At 43.1% G+C, this 14,860-nt stretch overlaps 1 pseudogene across 1 annotated transcript; it reads left to right on the top strand.

Moving 5' to 3' along the window:
* The first annotated feature begins 12,888 nt into the window (after positions 1-12,888).
* Positions 12,889-13,887, top strand: LOC309568985 (riboflavin kinase-like; annotated as a pseudogene). Its single transcript has 2 exons — positions 12,889-12,906; positions 13,375-13,887. The product of its transcript is annotated as a riboflavin kinase-like (transcript).
* Positions 13,888-14,860: the final 973 nt, after the last annotated feature.

Genomic DNA, 14,860 nt, shown 5'->3' with positions numbered 1-14,860 from the left:
CAGAATGTAAAAAATATTGTTTTTTTTTTTTTTTTTTTCAGAATTGTCGCTATTTATTTGTTTATAGCGCAAAAAAAAAAAAAACGCACAGGTGATCAAATACCACCAAAAGAAAGCTCTATTTCTGGGAAAAAAAGGACATCAATTTTATTTGGGTACATCGTTGAAAGACCATGCAATTGTCCGTTAAAGTAACACAGTGTCGAATCACAAAAAAAATGGCCTGGTCATTAAGGGGGCAAATCCTTCCGGTCCAGAACTACTTAAAGTTGATGTGCGTGTTAAGTCAGGCGTCCCAATACTTTTGGTGTACTGTATTGGAATTTTAATTTGTTCACAGTGTTGGAAATAGCACAACATGTTCTTATTATATTTTGTATGACTATGAAATGACCTTGTAGTATATTTGCAGCTTTTTCTTAAAATATTTTTGTTGACCTAAGCGTAGTTTACGCTCCTGATAACAAATATGTGCAGGGTGTCCAGGGCCCGCCCCCGCGGGGATGTTAGCATGGACGCCCTCCCTTCACAGTGTAATGCATCAGGGAACACTTGGAGAAGGGACAAGTCGGAAGGCTGTCCTAAATCTAGAAGGTAAGTTAAAAAATGCCCGGACTGAATCTAGAAAAGGTAATTATGAAAACAAAAAGTGGGGGGGGGGGTGATTAATTGGGGGGGGGGGGTTATAAAGCCCAGAGTTGAGTTTTATAGAGATGCAAATTTGAATACTTCAGGGTCTAGTGCACCGAGCAGAAATTCCGGAAGCAGGTTTAGTTCCCTTTTTTTCGTTATCTGAAATTTAGCTATTATCTTAAAAGTGCTGCAAGTTCTCCCTTCTAATAATAACACAGATCTGAGAACAAGTCTGAAAAGCTTACATACTTTTTAGGATTTCTTTTTTTCATATATATACAGTATCTCACGAAAGTGAGTACACCCCTCACGTTTTTGTAAATATTTTATTCTATCTTTTCATGTGACAACACTGAAGAAATTACACTTTGCTACAATGTAAAGTAGTGAGTGTACAGCTTGTATAACAGTGTAAATTTGCTGTCCCCTCAAAATAACTCAACACACAGCCATTAATGTCTAAACTGCTGGCAACAAAAGTGAGTACACCCCTAAGTGACAATGTCCAAATTGGGCCCAATTAGCCATTTTCCCTCCCTGGTGTCATGTGACTCGTTAGTGTTACAAGGTCTCAGGTGTGAATGAGGAGCAGGTGTGGTAAATTTGGTGTTATCGCTCTCACTCTCTCATACTGGTCACTGGAAGTTCAACATGGCACCTCATGGCAAAGAACTCTCTGAGGATCTGAAAAAAATAATTGTTGCTCTACATAAAGATGGCCTAGGCTATAAGAAGATTGCCAAGACCCTGAAACTGAGCTGCAGCACGGTGGTAAAGACCATACAGTGGTTTAGCAGGACAGGTTTCAATCAGAACAGCCCTTGCCATGGTCGACCAAAGGAGTTGAGTGCACGTGCTCAGCATCATATCCAGAGGTTGTCTTTGGGAAGTAGACGTATGAGTGCTGCAGAGGTTGAAGAGGTGGGGGGGGGGGTCAGCCTGTCAGTGCTCAGACCATACGCCGCACACTGCAAACTCAAATTGGTCTGCATGGCTGTCGTCCCAGAAAAAGGAAGTCTCTTCTAAAGATGATGCACAAGAAAGCCCGCAAACAGTTTGCTGAAGACAAGCAGACTAAGGACATGGATTACTGGAACCATGTCCTGTGGTCTGATGATACCAAGATAAACTTATTTGGTTCAGATGGTGTAAAGCATGTGTGGCGGCAACCAGGTGAGGAGTACAAAGACAAGTGTGTCTTGCCTGCCAGCACTGGGGAGCTACAGTTCATTGAAGGAACCATGAATGCCAACATGTACTGTGACATAATGAAGCAGAGTATGATCCCCTCTCTTCAGAGTCTGGGCCGCAGGGCAGTATTCCAACATGATAACGACCCCAAACACACCTCCAAGACAACCACTGCCTTGCTAAAGAAGCTGAGGGTAAAGGTGATGGACTGGCCAAGCATGTCTCCAGACCTAAAGCCTATTGAGCATCTGTGGGGCATCCTCAAACGGAAGGTGGAGGAGTGAAGGTCTCTAACATCCACCAGCTCCGTGATGTCATCATGGAGGAGGGGAAGAGGACTCCAGTGGCAACCCGTGAAGCTCTGGTGAACTCCATGCCCAAGAGGGTTAAGGCAGTGCTGGAAAATAATGGTGGCCACACAAAATATTGACACTTTGGGCCCAATTTGGACATTTTCACTTAGGGGAGTACTCACTTTTGTTGCCAGGGGTTTAGACATTAATGGCTGCGTGTTGAGTTATTTTGAGGGGACAGCAAATTTACACTGTTATACAATCTGTACACTCACTACTTTACATTGTAGCAAAGTGTAATTTCTTTCTTCAGTGTTGTCACATGAAAAGATAGAATAAAATAATTACAAAAATGTGAGGGGTGTACTCACTTTTGTGAGATACTGTATGTAGGAACTGTTCTATCCCTGTGAAATGTAGTTTTTTACTCTCTATTGAAGTTCTGTACATGCTTACAGGTCTTGTTCCTTCCTCACCTTGTGACTGGCCATTGAAAGGAAAAGCAGAAGACTGGTCAGCTCATCTCTCTTGCTCTCAGCATGTCTTTGGTTAGCACATGAGTAGTGATGAGCTACTCATGTGCTAACTGGTACAGAGGAGCCCAGACTGGAAGAGGGAGAAGCAGCATAAAATACCAATCATTTGTGCTGTAGAGCTCTTATGCAGTTATAAACTAGAGAGTGGGCCATACCAGGTTGACCTGAACCCACAGGAAACTGTCTTTTGATAGCAGTCACCGGCCCAATCAGCTGTGGCTAGAGAATTCTAAGCCCCACAGTCATGCTTAGCAAAATGGGGGGGGGGGGATGCTGATGCCATCGTGCTGCCTGGGTCCAAAATGGATGTCTGATGTCATTGCGCACATCACGCTCACGCGAGGGACGTTTCCCGGAGGAGACACTCCGCCTCATCATACCCATCAGTCTGCGCTATGGGCGGCAGTATAAGATGGGGAAATGACACCCGTAACGTGCTGCAAACTGATGACACACAAAACTGCTAAAAAAAAAATCTTAGCCGTCAATTGGCTGCCCCCAAAAAGTGCCGCCCGTCACGGTCTGGAGTCAGGCTCGAAGTCCAGTAGCTATAGAAGCTTACACAGCAACCAGCAGGATAGGAACACAGGCAGGTCACTCTGGCAGGTGACGCAGGCTCAGTACCAACCGGTGTTCACCAGAGCTCCTGATGGTGGAGATGGATTTTGCTGCGTGTTAGCACCAGGTCGCGGTCCTCAGGATCGCCCCACCAGGAGGTGAGCAAGCCAGGGTCCAGTAGCAGATATTGCAGGTTGGGATCAAGCAGAAGCGTAGTCTAGGAGTAGCCAAAGGTCGGTAACGAGTAGTTGTAGGTTGGGATAAGGCAGAAGCGTAGTCTAGGAGTAGCCAAAGGTTGGTAACAAGTAATTGTAGGTTGGGATAAGGCAGAAGCGTAGTCTAGGAGAAGCCAAAGGTCGGTAAAAAGTAATTGTAGGTTGGGATAAGGCAGAAGCGTAGTCTAGGAGAAGCCAAAGGTCGGTAACGAGTAGTTGTAGGTTGGGATAAGGCAGAAGCGTAGTCTAGGACTAGCCAAAGGTCGGTAACAAGTAATTGTAGGTTGGGATAAGGCAGAAGCGTAGTCTAGGAGAAGCCAAAGGTCGGTAACAAGTAATTGTAGGTTGGGATAAGGCAGAAGCGTAGTCTAGGAGAAGCCAAAGGTCGGTAACGAGTAGTTGTAGGTTGGGATAAGGCAGAAGCGTAATCTAGGAGTAGTCTAAGGTCGGTAAAAAGTAGTTGTAGGTTGGGATAAGGCAGAAGCGTAGTCTAGGACTAGCCAAAGGTCAGTAACGAGTAGTTGCAGGTTGGGATTAAGCAGAAGAGTAGGCGAGGAACAAGCCAGATGTCGATAAGGAATGGTAGCGTAGATACGGACGGCAGCAGGAGAGACAAGTGAGATATTGGCTGGTGAAGGCATAATATTCTGGCAACCAGGAAGTCCAGAGACATGGCTTAAATCAGGAAGTTCTTAGGAGGAGCAAAGAGTTCAAGGTTCAAGGCAATTCAGATTCAGGGCAGAATCATTCAGGGAGCTGTCCAGGGAGCTGTCCATGGAACTGTCCAGTGAACTGTCCAGTGAACTGTCCAGTGAACTGTCCAGTATTCCGGCTGGCTCAGTAAGTAGAGTCATTGCCAGGCACAGTGGAGGTCCCAGGTTCAAGTCTAGGTCCTGACAGCCACCTGGGTCCAATAGTTGTAGCGGGACCCATGGTAGGGCTGGCCCTGATGCTGATGACATTATGGATAAATCTGACCACATAGCCACCTGTAGACAATGCCATTGATCAAACATGACCCTATGGACATATTCGGGTTGATTTACCAAAACTGGCGCAGCTGTGCATGGTGGCCAATCAGCTTCCAACTTCAGCTTGTTCAATTATGCTTTGACAATAAAACCTGGAAGTTGATTGGTTTCTATTCAGAACTGCACCAGATTTTGCACTCTCCCATTTTAGTAAACCTCCCCTATTAGGTCGATGATGTCCCCAGCATCCTTGTCCCATTGTTACATGCACTTGCTGGGTGGAGAATTCCCCGGCCACAGCTAATTAAGTGGGTGGCCCGCTATGATCTGACAGTTTCCAGTGGGCTTGGGCCAAATTGGGTTTGACCCGAACCTTGGCTCATCCCACATGAGCACTACAGCACAAATGATTGGTTCTATGTGCTGCTTCTCCTTCCCCCAGTCTGAGCTCTGCTGTCCTAGGAATTCAATGAGCTGATACCAAGTCAAATTCAGATACTTACACTGCTTGCAATGGCATAAAAAAGGGCACTTTTTTTTTGTATTAATTCATATAAATAATAAACTTCAGATAAAAAAATAAAGATTGTGCTAATAGAGGAAGTACACCCACTTTTTTCTATGCAGGGTTCCCTTTCAGCTGTACAGACAACCAAACAACAGGAAAAAAAGAGATAGTATCATGTTGTTGTGGACTGAAAAGAGTTTATTGACTCATCTCAACATCACCTGCCCTCCTCCCCCAATACAGTTATGTTGTGGAGCTGACCACAAATGCCAAGCGGTGGAGAGAAGAAAAAAACAAAAAAGTAAAAAGTTCTGAATCTGAAAATGTTGAGGTTTGGTGTTTCCCCTCTAACCAGGATGTTCCAGGTACAACATCGCAAATGCCATTATTATAATACCAACCCTAAAAAATGTACTTTCCCTGGTGCCCAACCTGCGGCCCAGGGCAACATGCAATCCTTTGGCACTTTTTGTGTGGCCCATGGGGCCCCTGCAGACACCAATCTTGTGTTTCTAGTAGTCTCATGTAATGTGTCTCTGCTCTGTGACAGTATTGAAGCATGTTTTCCAAATGTTCTTTTATCACATTTACAGCATATGACAGTCACCGGCAGCATGTCTGCAGTCTCTGACCCTCCCCTGTATCTTGATCGCAGTCTATGACCATCTCTTATAGCATGTCTGCAGTCTGTGACCATCTCTTGTAACATGATCGCAATCTCTGATCATCTCTTGTATCATGTCTGCAGCTTCTGGTCGTCTCCTGTATCATGTCTGCAGTCCCTGGCCATCTCCTGTATCATGTTCGCAGTCTCTGACCACTTCTTATATCATGTCTGCAGTGTCTGACCATATCTTATATCATGTCTGCAGTCTCTGACCATCTCTTATATCATGTCTGCAGTCTCTGACCATCTCTTATATCATGTCTGCAGTCTCCGACCATCTCTTATATCATGTCTGCAGTCTCTGACCATCACTTGTATCATGTCTGCAGTCTTTGACCACTTCTTATATCATGTCTTTAGTCTCTGACCATCACTTGTATCATGTCTGCAGTCTCTGACCACTTCTTATATCATGTCTGCAGTGTCTGACCATCTCTTATATCATGTCTGCAGTCTCTGACCATCTCTTGTATTATGTCTGCAGTCTTGGACCATTGCTTGTATCATGTCTGCAGTCTCTGACCATCTATTATATCATGTCTGCAGTCTCTGACCATCTCTTGCATCATGTCTGCAGTCTGTGACCATCTATTGTATTATGTTTGCAGTCTCTGACCATCTCTTGTATCATACCTGCAATCTCTGACCATCTCTTGTATTATGTCCACAGTGTCTGACCATCTCTGGTATAATGCCTGCAATCTCTGACCATCTCTTGTATCATGTCTGCAGTCTCTGACCATCTCTTGTACCATGTCTGCAGTCTCTTAATATAATAGTTTGTCTCATCCCTCTAACTCAGCTGTCTCAAACTGGTGGCCCTCCAGTTGTTGCGGAACTACAAGTCCCATCATGCCTCTGCTTATGGGAGTCATGCTTGTAACTGTCAGCCTTGCAATGCCTCATGGGACTTTTAGTTCTGCAACAGCTGGAGGGGCCACCAGTTTGAGACCCCTGAGTTAGAGGGATGAGACAAACTATTTATTACCAACATTTACGTATCTAAAACCTTTTTCCTGCTCTAAATCAACCTTTTCAATACAAAGGAACCCTTAAAAATAACTTTACAATCACAGGGAACCCCTGCTTAAAATGACAATCTCTATAACTCATGATACATTGGTGTGACGGTCAGTGGGAAGAATTCTCCTTATACTTATGGTCATTAGGAAGAATTACCCCATTACAGAGAGCTAAGGGGATCATTGCATCACTGGAAACATACCTAAAAGACAGAAAGTTCTCAGTGCTCAAGGAACCCCTAGCAACCTCTGGAGAAACCCTAGGTTTCCATGGAACCCTATTTGAGAAACCTTGCTCTAACTGTTACATCGGCAGGAAAAACAGCAGCCTTACTGGCTGGATCACCAGTGGAAAATATAAGAAAGCAAGCCTAAAAATGAAAATGAATGCAGCCATCACATTTTAGGATTAATAAGCTGTGATATAATAAATGCCCCAGGATGATGTCATCTGTGACTAAATGCGTTGGATCAGTGACGTGCTGACGTCACTGCGCTCATATGATCCCAGAAGGATGGGTGTGCAGCTGTAGCCAGCCGGCATTTTTATGCTTTGTTTCAACTGCCTATGTAAGTGCAATATTGTATGTTATTTTAAAATAAATTGACGGTTTTACACTATTGCGCCTCTTCTGTTGCATTGTATGGGGAATCCTTATCTTGTTGCCAAGTGAGCTCTGGATGGATGTTTAAAGATGAGCGCCCTGTGATCCCTATTGGAGTTGGATGCCCTGGCTTTGATTTTTACAAGCACTGTTGACCCTTGAGGTCAGGTTGTTCTGGTAAGCTTTGGACTAATAAAATAAAGGAGACAACGTTCAGACAATACACAATAGATCAAAATATTTTGTGAAAAGAAATCAGTGTTATAGATATATATATATATATATAAGTCCAATGTGAATAATAGTGCCTGTATCCAAGAAGAAGTGCTTTTGTGCCTAATTCCACAGGAGAGTATGGTGGGTTCGCAAATCATCCAAAGACATTCATTTTATTGCATGAGTGTCCAACCTGCGGCCCTCCAGCTGTTGCAGAACTACAAGCCCCATCATCCCTCTGCCATTGGGAGTCATGTTTGCAACTATCAGCCTTGCAATGCCTCATGGGACTTGAAGTTCTGCAACGGCTGGAGGGCCGCAGGTTGGACACCCTTGATTTAGTGGGTATGTGCTCTCCTCCACCAGCACCACATGCACAGCCCACTTACCAGATAACCCTTAGGGTATAGCGATTAATTATATATCCTGAAGTAATCCACTCAATATCAGGTAAAGATTCAGGAGGATCCAAACATATGCCGACAAAGCATGAAGAGGCTAATAGTGTAGTAGGCTTGAATCAACATTTATTAAAAAAAGTAGCGACTTACATTTAAAATCAAGACAACCGACCAAAGTAATCTGAGTCCGGAACACCATTCCGCGTTCCAACTGCGTTCCAAAGACCGGAAGTGACGTAGTCGCATGCTCCGGACTCAACGCGTTTCGTCAGCATACGTCTGACGTCATCAGGAGTCACATGGTCAACTATGTCAGTTCCTTACTTTTATGTACATCGTGAAAGTGGTTCATCCAATCCAGTCCCTTTCTGCGTTACCGGAAACAACCCAATAAGCAGGTTACACAGCCGTAATAGATCATGTTCCATTGCTGATAACGCGTATATGTAATAGTGCCATCGAGTGGACATTAAACATATCGCCAGTGGACTGGATTGGAATCATTTACATAATAAATAACAATACAAAAAAATCACTTATTGTTTTTCAATTACACTATTTATATTCACCTGAATATTTTATGAATGTAAATTTTTCACTTTTCACATTTTTAGCGCAACTTATATTTTTTATAGTATAATAAATGTTTGCTTTTGGGCTTAACCCCTTGCCAACCGCCCCACGTACATTTACTGCAGGGCAGTGGCTCCTCTGCACAGAATAACATACAGGTACGTGATTCCGGGTATGGGGCGTGCATTGGGCTGTGATTGGACATAGCGGGAGCCAATCAGCGGGATCTGGCAGACCTGATGTCTGCCAGGACCCTCCGATCATTCCCGAGAGAGGCAGAACGGCGGTCTGCCTATCTAAACAAGGCAAATGGCCTTTCTGTTTGTAGGGAAGGCACGGGTCCTGTGTCTCTGCTAAGCAGGAACACAGATCTCTGTCTTCCCACAGTTAAAGCACCTCCCCCACAGTTAGCAAGCACTTCCTAGGAACACATTTAACCCTTTGATTGCCCATGATTTTAACCCATTTCCTACCAGTGTCTTAGTACAGTGACAGTGCATATTCATACCTCCCAATGCTTTGACATGGGAATGAGGGACACCTTTTAGCAAAAGTATGTAGGCATAGGACACACCCCCTCAAGAAAAATTATCCAAAAAGTAGTTATTTAAACCCAGTGCTTTTTTTTACCACTATTTTTCCTTTTATATTGGCTTTTAAAATTTACAAATTTACAAATGCAGCAATTTAGAAATTGGATGAAAGGTTTAGCACTGGGAAACACGTTTTGGAAGATAAATAGTGCATTTCACATACAACTATAAAGATCAGACCAAAATGAGGGACAAATGAGGAGGAAAGAGGGACAGAGGGACTTTGTTCCAAATCAGGGACAGTCCCTCGAAATCCGGGACAGTTGGGAGCTATGCCTATTTTTTAGCACTGATCACTGTATTGGTGTCACTGGTCCCAAAAAAAGTGTCACTTAAGCCCCGTACACACGTACTAATCGTCGGCCGAACTATTGGCCGTCTTTTGTCCAGGGCTGTCGTGTCTGTTGAAAACTGCAAAAGACTGCACACGAATTTTGTTGGCCAACAACAGCCGACTGCAGAAGTGATGTCATGTGATGGTTAACTTTCCGTGTGTTTTTTCTTTTCTGAGCATGCCCAGTCTTGCTTATCTGCTGTTTGTCGGCCGAATTCTGTACTGACTGGCGAACAATCGGCCGTTCTGGTGACGGCCAACAAAAATTTTAATGCCTGCACACCTGATTCTGTTCGGCCGAAAATGCGCTGTCGGCTGTCGGAAGCATCATACTAACAAGCCTACAATCGGCCCGAACGGTCGTCGGCCGAATATTTACGGCCGACAATCGGTACGTGTGTATGGGCTTAAGTGTCCGATTTGTCCGCTGCAATGTCGCAGTCCCGCTATAAGGGGCTGATCACGGCCATTACTAGTAAAAAATAAATAAATGAAAATTCCATAAAAATATTCCATAGTTTGTAGACGCTACAGTGGGGATCGAAAGTTTGGGCACCCCAGGTAAAAATTTGTATTAATGTGCATAAAGAAGCCAAGGAAAGATAGAAAAATCTCCAAAAGGCACCAAATTACAGATTAGACATTCTTATAATATGTCAACAAAAGTTAGATTTTATTTCCATCATTGACACTTTCAAAATAACAGAAAACAAAAAAATGGCATCTGCAAAAGTTTGGGCCTCCTGCAGAATTTATAGCATGCACTGACCCCTTTGCAAGGCTGAGACCTGCCAGTGTCATAGATTGTTCCCAATCATCGTCTGGGAAGACCAGGTGATGTCAATCTCAAAGGTTTTAAATGCCCAGACTCATCTGACCTTGCCCCAACAATCAGCACCATGGGATCTTCTAAGCAGTTGTCTAGAAAACTGAAACTGAAAATAGTTGATGCTCACAAAGCTGGAGAAGGCTATAAGAAGATAGCAAAGCGTTTTTCAGATGTCAGTATCCTCTGTTCGGAATGTAATTAATAAATGACAGTCATCAGGAACAGTAGAAGTTAAAGCAAGATCTGGAAGACCAAGAAAAATATCAGACAGAACAGCTCGCAGGATTGTGAGAAAAACAATTCAAAACCCACGTTTGACTGCACGATCCCTCCAGAAAGATCTGGCAGACACTGGAGTTGTGGTACACTATTCCACTATAAAGAGATATTTGTACAAATATGGTCTTCATGGAAGAGTCATCAGAAGAAAACCTCTTCTACGTCCTCACCACAAAAATCAGCGTTTGAACTTTGCAAATGAACATATAGACAAGCCTGATGCATTGTGGAAACAAGTTCTGTGGACCGATGAGGTTAAAATTACAATTTTGGAGATTTTTCCATCTTTCCTTGGCTTCTTTATGCACATTAAAAACTGGGAAATGGTCTGATGTTGTCTATTACATCCACTTCCATCCCTAAATCAAGCAAGAAAGAGAAAAATGGCCCAGATCGGACTTTAAATGAAGTGGACGCATGAGTCGCTGATGCATAAAAGTAGATTTTAATGAGTAAAAAACATATAAGCATATAAGCAAAGACATGCATTGACCAACAGATGGAATACAAACATGGCATGCCAAGATTTCAACAGCAATATTGATATAAAAAATCATATATCATGGAGTGAACAGAGTACACCCAAAATTGTCTTAAATATAATGTACAACATAGTAGAAAACTCAACGCGTTTCGTGGGTCTGTAGCCCACTCATCAGGAGTATATACAGGTAAACCTGTCAAAGGAATAAAAGACTTGTATGTAATGTCAAAAACCAATAGATATTGGGGGTGAATCAGCAAGTATGGATTTTCAACAATTGTATGACCCAAGTGGGGAAACCATACTTACATGGAGCCATATTTCACTGGTGAAAGCAATATTGCCATATGGTGGGGGCGCTAATTGTCTGACCCGGGAGCTGAAGGAACATGAGTCCACGGCAATGAGATGGGGAGCCAGGCGAGGACACTTGTGGTAAATAATGTCTGAGCATGTTTCATAACGCAGCACTGAATAGAAAAATGTAGGTATTTTAAATCAGAGTATAAGAAGTACAATGTATCACTTAGTAGTAGCCAGAAAGGATATGAATGTATAGCACAAGGCTAGTATGAAGACCAAGCCATTAATGCACATTAATACAAATTTTTTCCTGGGGTGCCCAAATTTTCGATCCCCACTGTATAGCTTTTGCGCAAACCAATCACATATTGGGATTTTTTTTACCAAAAACATGTGGCAGAATACACATTGGCCTAAATTGATGAAGAAATTAGATTTTTTAAATTTTTTATTGGGTATGTTTTATAGCAGAAAGTAAAAAAATTTTTTTTTTTTTTCAAAATTGTCGGTCTTTTTTTTATAGCGCAAAAAAAAAAAAAAAAAACTGAAGAGATGATCAAATACCACCAAAATAAAGCTCTGTTTGTGGGGAAAAGAAGACATCAAGATGTGCCGTATCGCAAAAAATGGCCTGGTCATTAAGGGGGTAAAACCTTCCGGAGCTGAAGTGGTTAACATATATTCAGATGTCTCACATAAAAAAAAAAGTCCAAAATTAAAAAAAAAAAAAAGTTTCATTTGTAAATAACTTTTTTCAGTGGTTTGTACCATTTCTGACAGCTGAAGTGTAAATAAAACAGTTGCAGTAGTTATCGGTAATTGGTATCGGTAATTGGTATCGGTGAGTACGAAGAAAAAAGTATCGGTACTTGAAAAAAGAAAATGAAAGCTCTATTTGTGGGGGAAAAAAAAGGACATCAATTTTTTTTTTGGGCCCAGCGTCGCGCGACCGCGCAATTGTCTGTAAAAGTAACGCAGTTCCGTATCGCAAAAAAATGGCCTGGTCATGAAGGGGGGTAAATCTTCCGGAGCTGATGTGGTTAAAGCGGAGTTCCACCCAAAAGTGGAACTTCCGCTTTAGGGAGTCCTGACCCCCCGGCATGCCACATTTGGCATGTCATTTTTTTGGGGGGGGAGCGGGTACCTAGTTTTGACAGGTACCCGCTCCCACTTCCGCTCGGAGCGCCGCGGCGCCCTGAGCGGAAGTTCTCCTCTCCCCCTCCCTCCCTGCAATCTTCTGGGACACGTCAGAGGTCCCAGAAGATTGCCGGCCAATCACGGCGCGCAGCGCGACTCGCGCATGCGCAGTGGGTACCCGGCTGTGAAGCCGCAAACTGTAACAGCCGGGTGCCCACAGCAGTGATGCCGGCGCCGAGGGAGAGGATCGAGGCTTCCGGCGGCCACATCGCTGGACCGTTGGACAGGTGAGTAAATGGCTGGAACTCCGCTTTAATATCGCTTTACATCAACTGAAGCTCATGCATTTTACTTCTAGTTTTTTAAACTAAGCAGTGCAATCATCCGAAGAACGGTGAACGGTTGAGCGGTTTAGTTCAATATAAACAACGTTGGCAGTTGAAAAGAACATTTATTTTTACAGCGGAGCAAAAAGAGGAACATCTACAGAAAAATGAAGGACAGAGAGATTTGGTTCCATAAGAGGGACCTTCCCTCCAAATGAGGAACTGTTGGGAGGTAAGTTGTCCCTTGAAAGACAAATTCTCCAAATAATTAAGGCTTTGTTCCTAATTTTAACTGCTTCTGTACCGGGCCAATTCTGGCACGCCTCTCCTACATGTAAAAATCATCTTTTTTTTTTTTTTGCTAGAAAATTAATCAGAACCCCCAAACATTAAAAAAATTTTTTTTTTTTTAGCAGAGACCCCAGAGAATAAAATGACGGTCGTTGAAACTTTTTATGTCACATTGTTTTTGTGCAGCAATTTTTCAAACACACTTTTTGGGGGGAAAAAAATGTTTAAAGAATTAATGAATTAAAAAAAAAAAACACTAAAGTTAGCCCGATTTTTTTGTATAATATGAAAGATGATGTTACACCGAGTAAATAGATACCTAACATGTGACGCTTTAACCACTTAACGCAAACTGACGTAGACCTACGTCGGCTGATTTTAAGTGGTTGTACCGGGATGATGCCTCTAGCCGGTGCCCTCTGTGGACAGACTGCGCTCTCTGGTGGGGGGGGGGTCACCCTGTGGAAGTATTACGGGACATCGCTCCTGTGGAGCCGGCTAAGAAGAAAGTGATCATGGGCGTTCTGCCCTATTACTGTAGCTGGAAAGTAGTGGGAGGATTTAGCAGAGGGTCAAGGGGAGCTCCGTATCCCCACAGCTAATTTCCCTGAACATGTTGTGGACAATTTTCCAGCTGATCCAACTACTGGAACCTACTATGGATGGGGCTGTGTTGGTGATGGGGAGGTTTACAAAATGGTGATGAGAATTGGCTGGAATGCTTTCTACAAGAACATCAAAAAATCTGTGGAAACTCATATAATTCATCAGTTTGACAAAGACTTCTACGGAGAAATACTTAGCATAGTTATTGTGGGCTGCATCAGGCCAGAAAAAAATGAATTACTCATTAGATGCCCTTATTGCTGCAATTCACAGCGATATTAACCACTTCTGGACCGGAAGGATTTGCTCCCCTTAATGACCAGGCCATATTTTGCGATTCGGCACTGCGTTACTTTAACTGACAATTGCGCAGTTGTGCAAAGCTGTACCCAAATAAAATTGACGTCCTTTTTTTCCCACAAATAGAGCTTTCTTTTTGTGGTATTTATTTATTGTGCTAAATACAAAAAAGAGCGACAATTCTGAAAAAAAAAAACAAAAAAAAAAAACAATATTTTTCACATTCTGCTATATAACATTCCCAATAAAAAAAAAATGTAAAAATTAAATTTTTTCATCCTTTTAGGCCAATTTGTTTTCTGCTACTTATTTTTGGTAAAAAAAAAAAAAAGCCCAATAAGTGTATTTTGATTGGTTTGCGCAAAAGTTATCGCGTCTACAAACTAAAGGAAAGATTTATGTCATTTTTATTTATTTCTTTTTTTTCCTAGTAATGGCGGTGATCTGCGATTTTTACCGGGACTGCGACATTGCGGCAGACAGAATGGACCCCTAACTGACATTTTTGACACTTTTGGGGGGGACCAGTGACATTACTACAGTAATCAGTGCTAAAATATGCACTGTTACTGTAATAATGACACTGGTAGGGAAGGGGTTAACCCTGTGGGTGATTAAGGGGTTAAATGTGAGCCTAGGGGAGTGATTCTAACTGTATGGGGACGGGACTTCTTCTATATAGAAGGATCACAGGAGCTCTGTGATCATTCCAGGTAGAAGAACGGTCAGCTGTGTTTACAACAGCCGACCGTCCTTCTCTCTAAGCGGGGAGCGATCGCGGGTGTCAGGCGGCAATTGGAGCCACCTTACCTACACATCGGCTTCCCCGCTGCCAAGTGGGGGCGGGAGCGCGACACCGGCGGTGCACTCTCGCCCCCTACCGACGTAGATTTACCAATAAATATTGCCTTATCAATAATTAGCATTTTTATTCTCGTGGGTGATTGCGTAGGCAGGGCCCCAGTAAACTGCATTGCCCGGGGGGCCTA

This window comes from Pelophylax lessonae (assembly GCF_965119305.1).
Source record: "Pelophylax lessonae genome assembly, chromosome: 12".
In the NCBI taxonomy this organism is placed as follows: domain Eukaryota; kingdom Metazoa; phylum Chordata; class Amphibia; order Anura; family Ranidae; genus Pelophylax; species Pelophylax lessonae.
The sequence above is the reverse complement of the archived record's forward strand: the minus strand, read 5'-3'. Positions and strand labels throughout refer to the sequence as shown.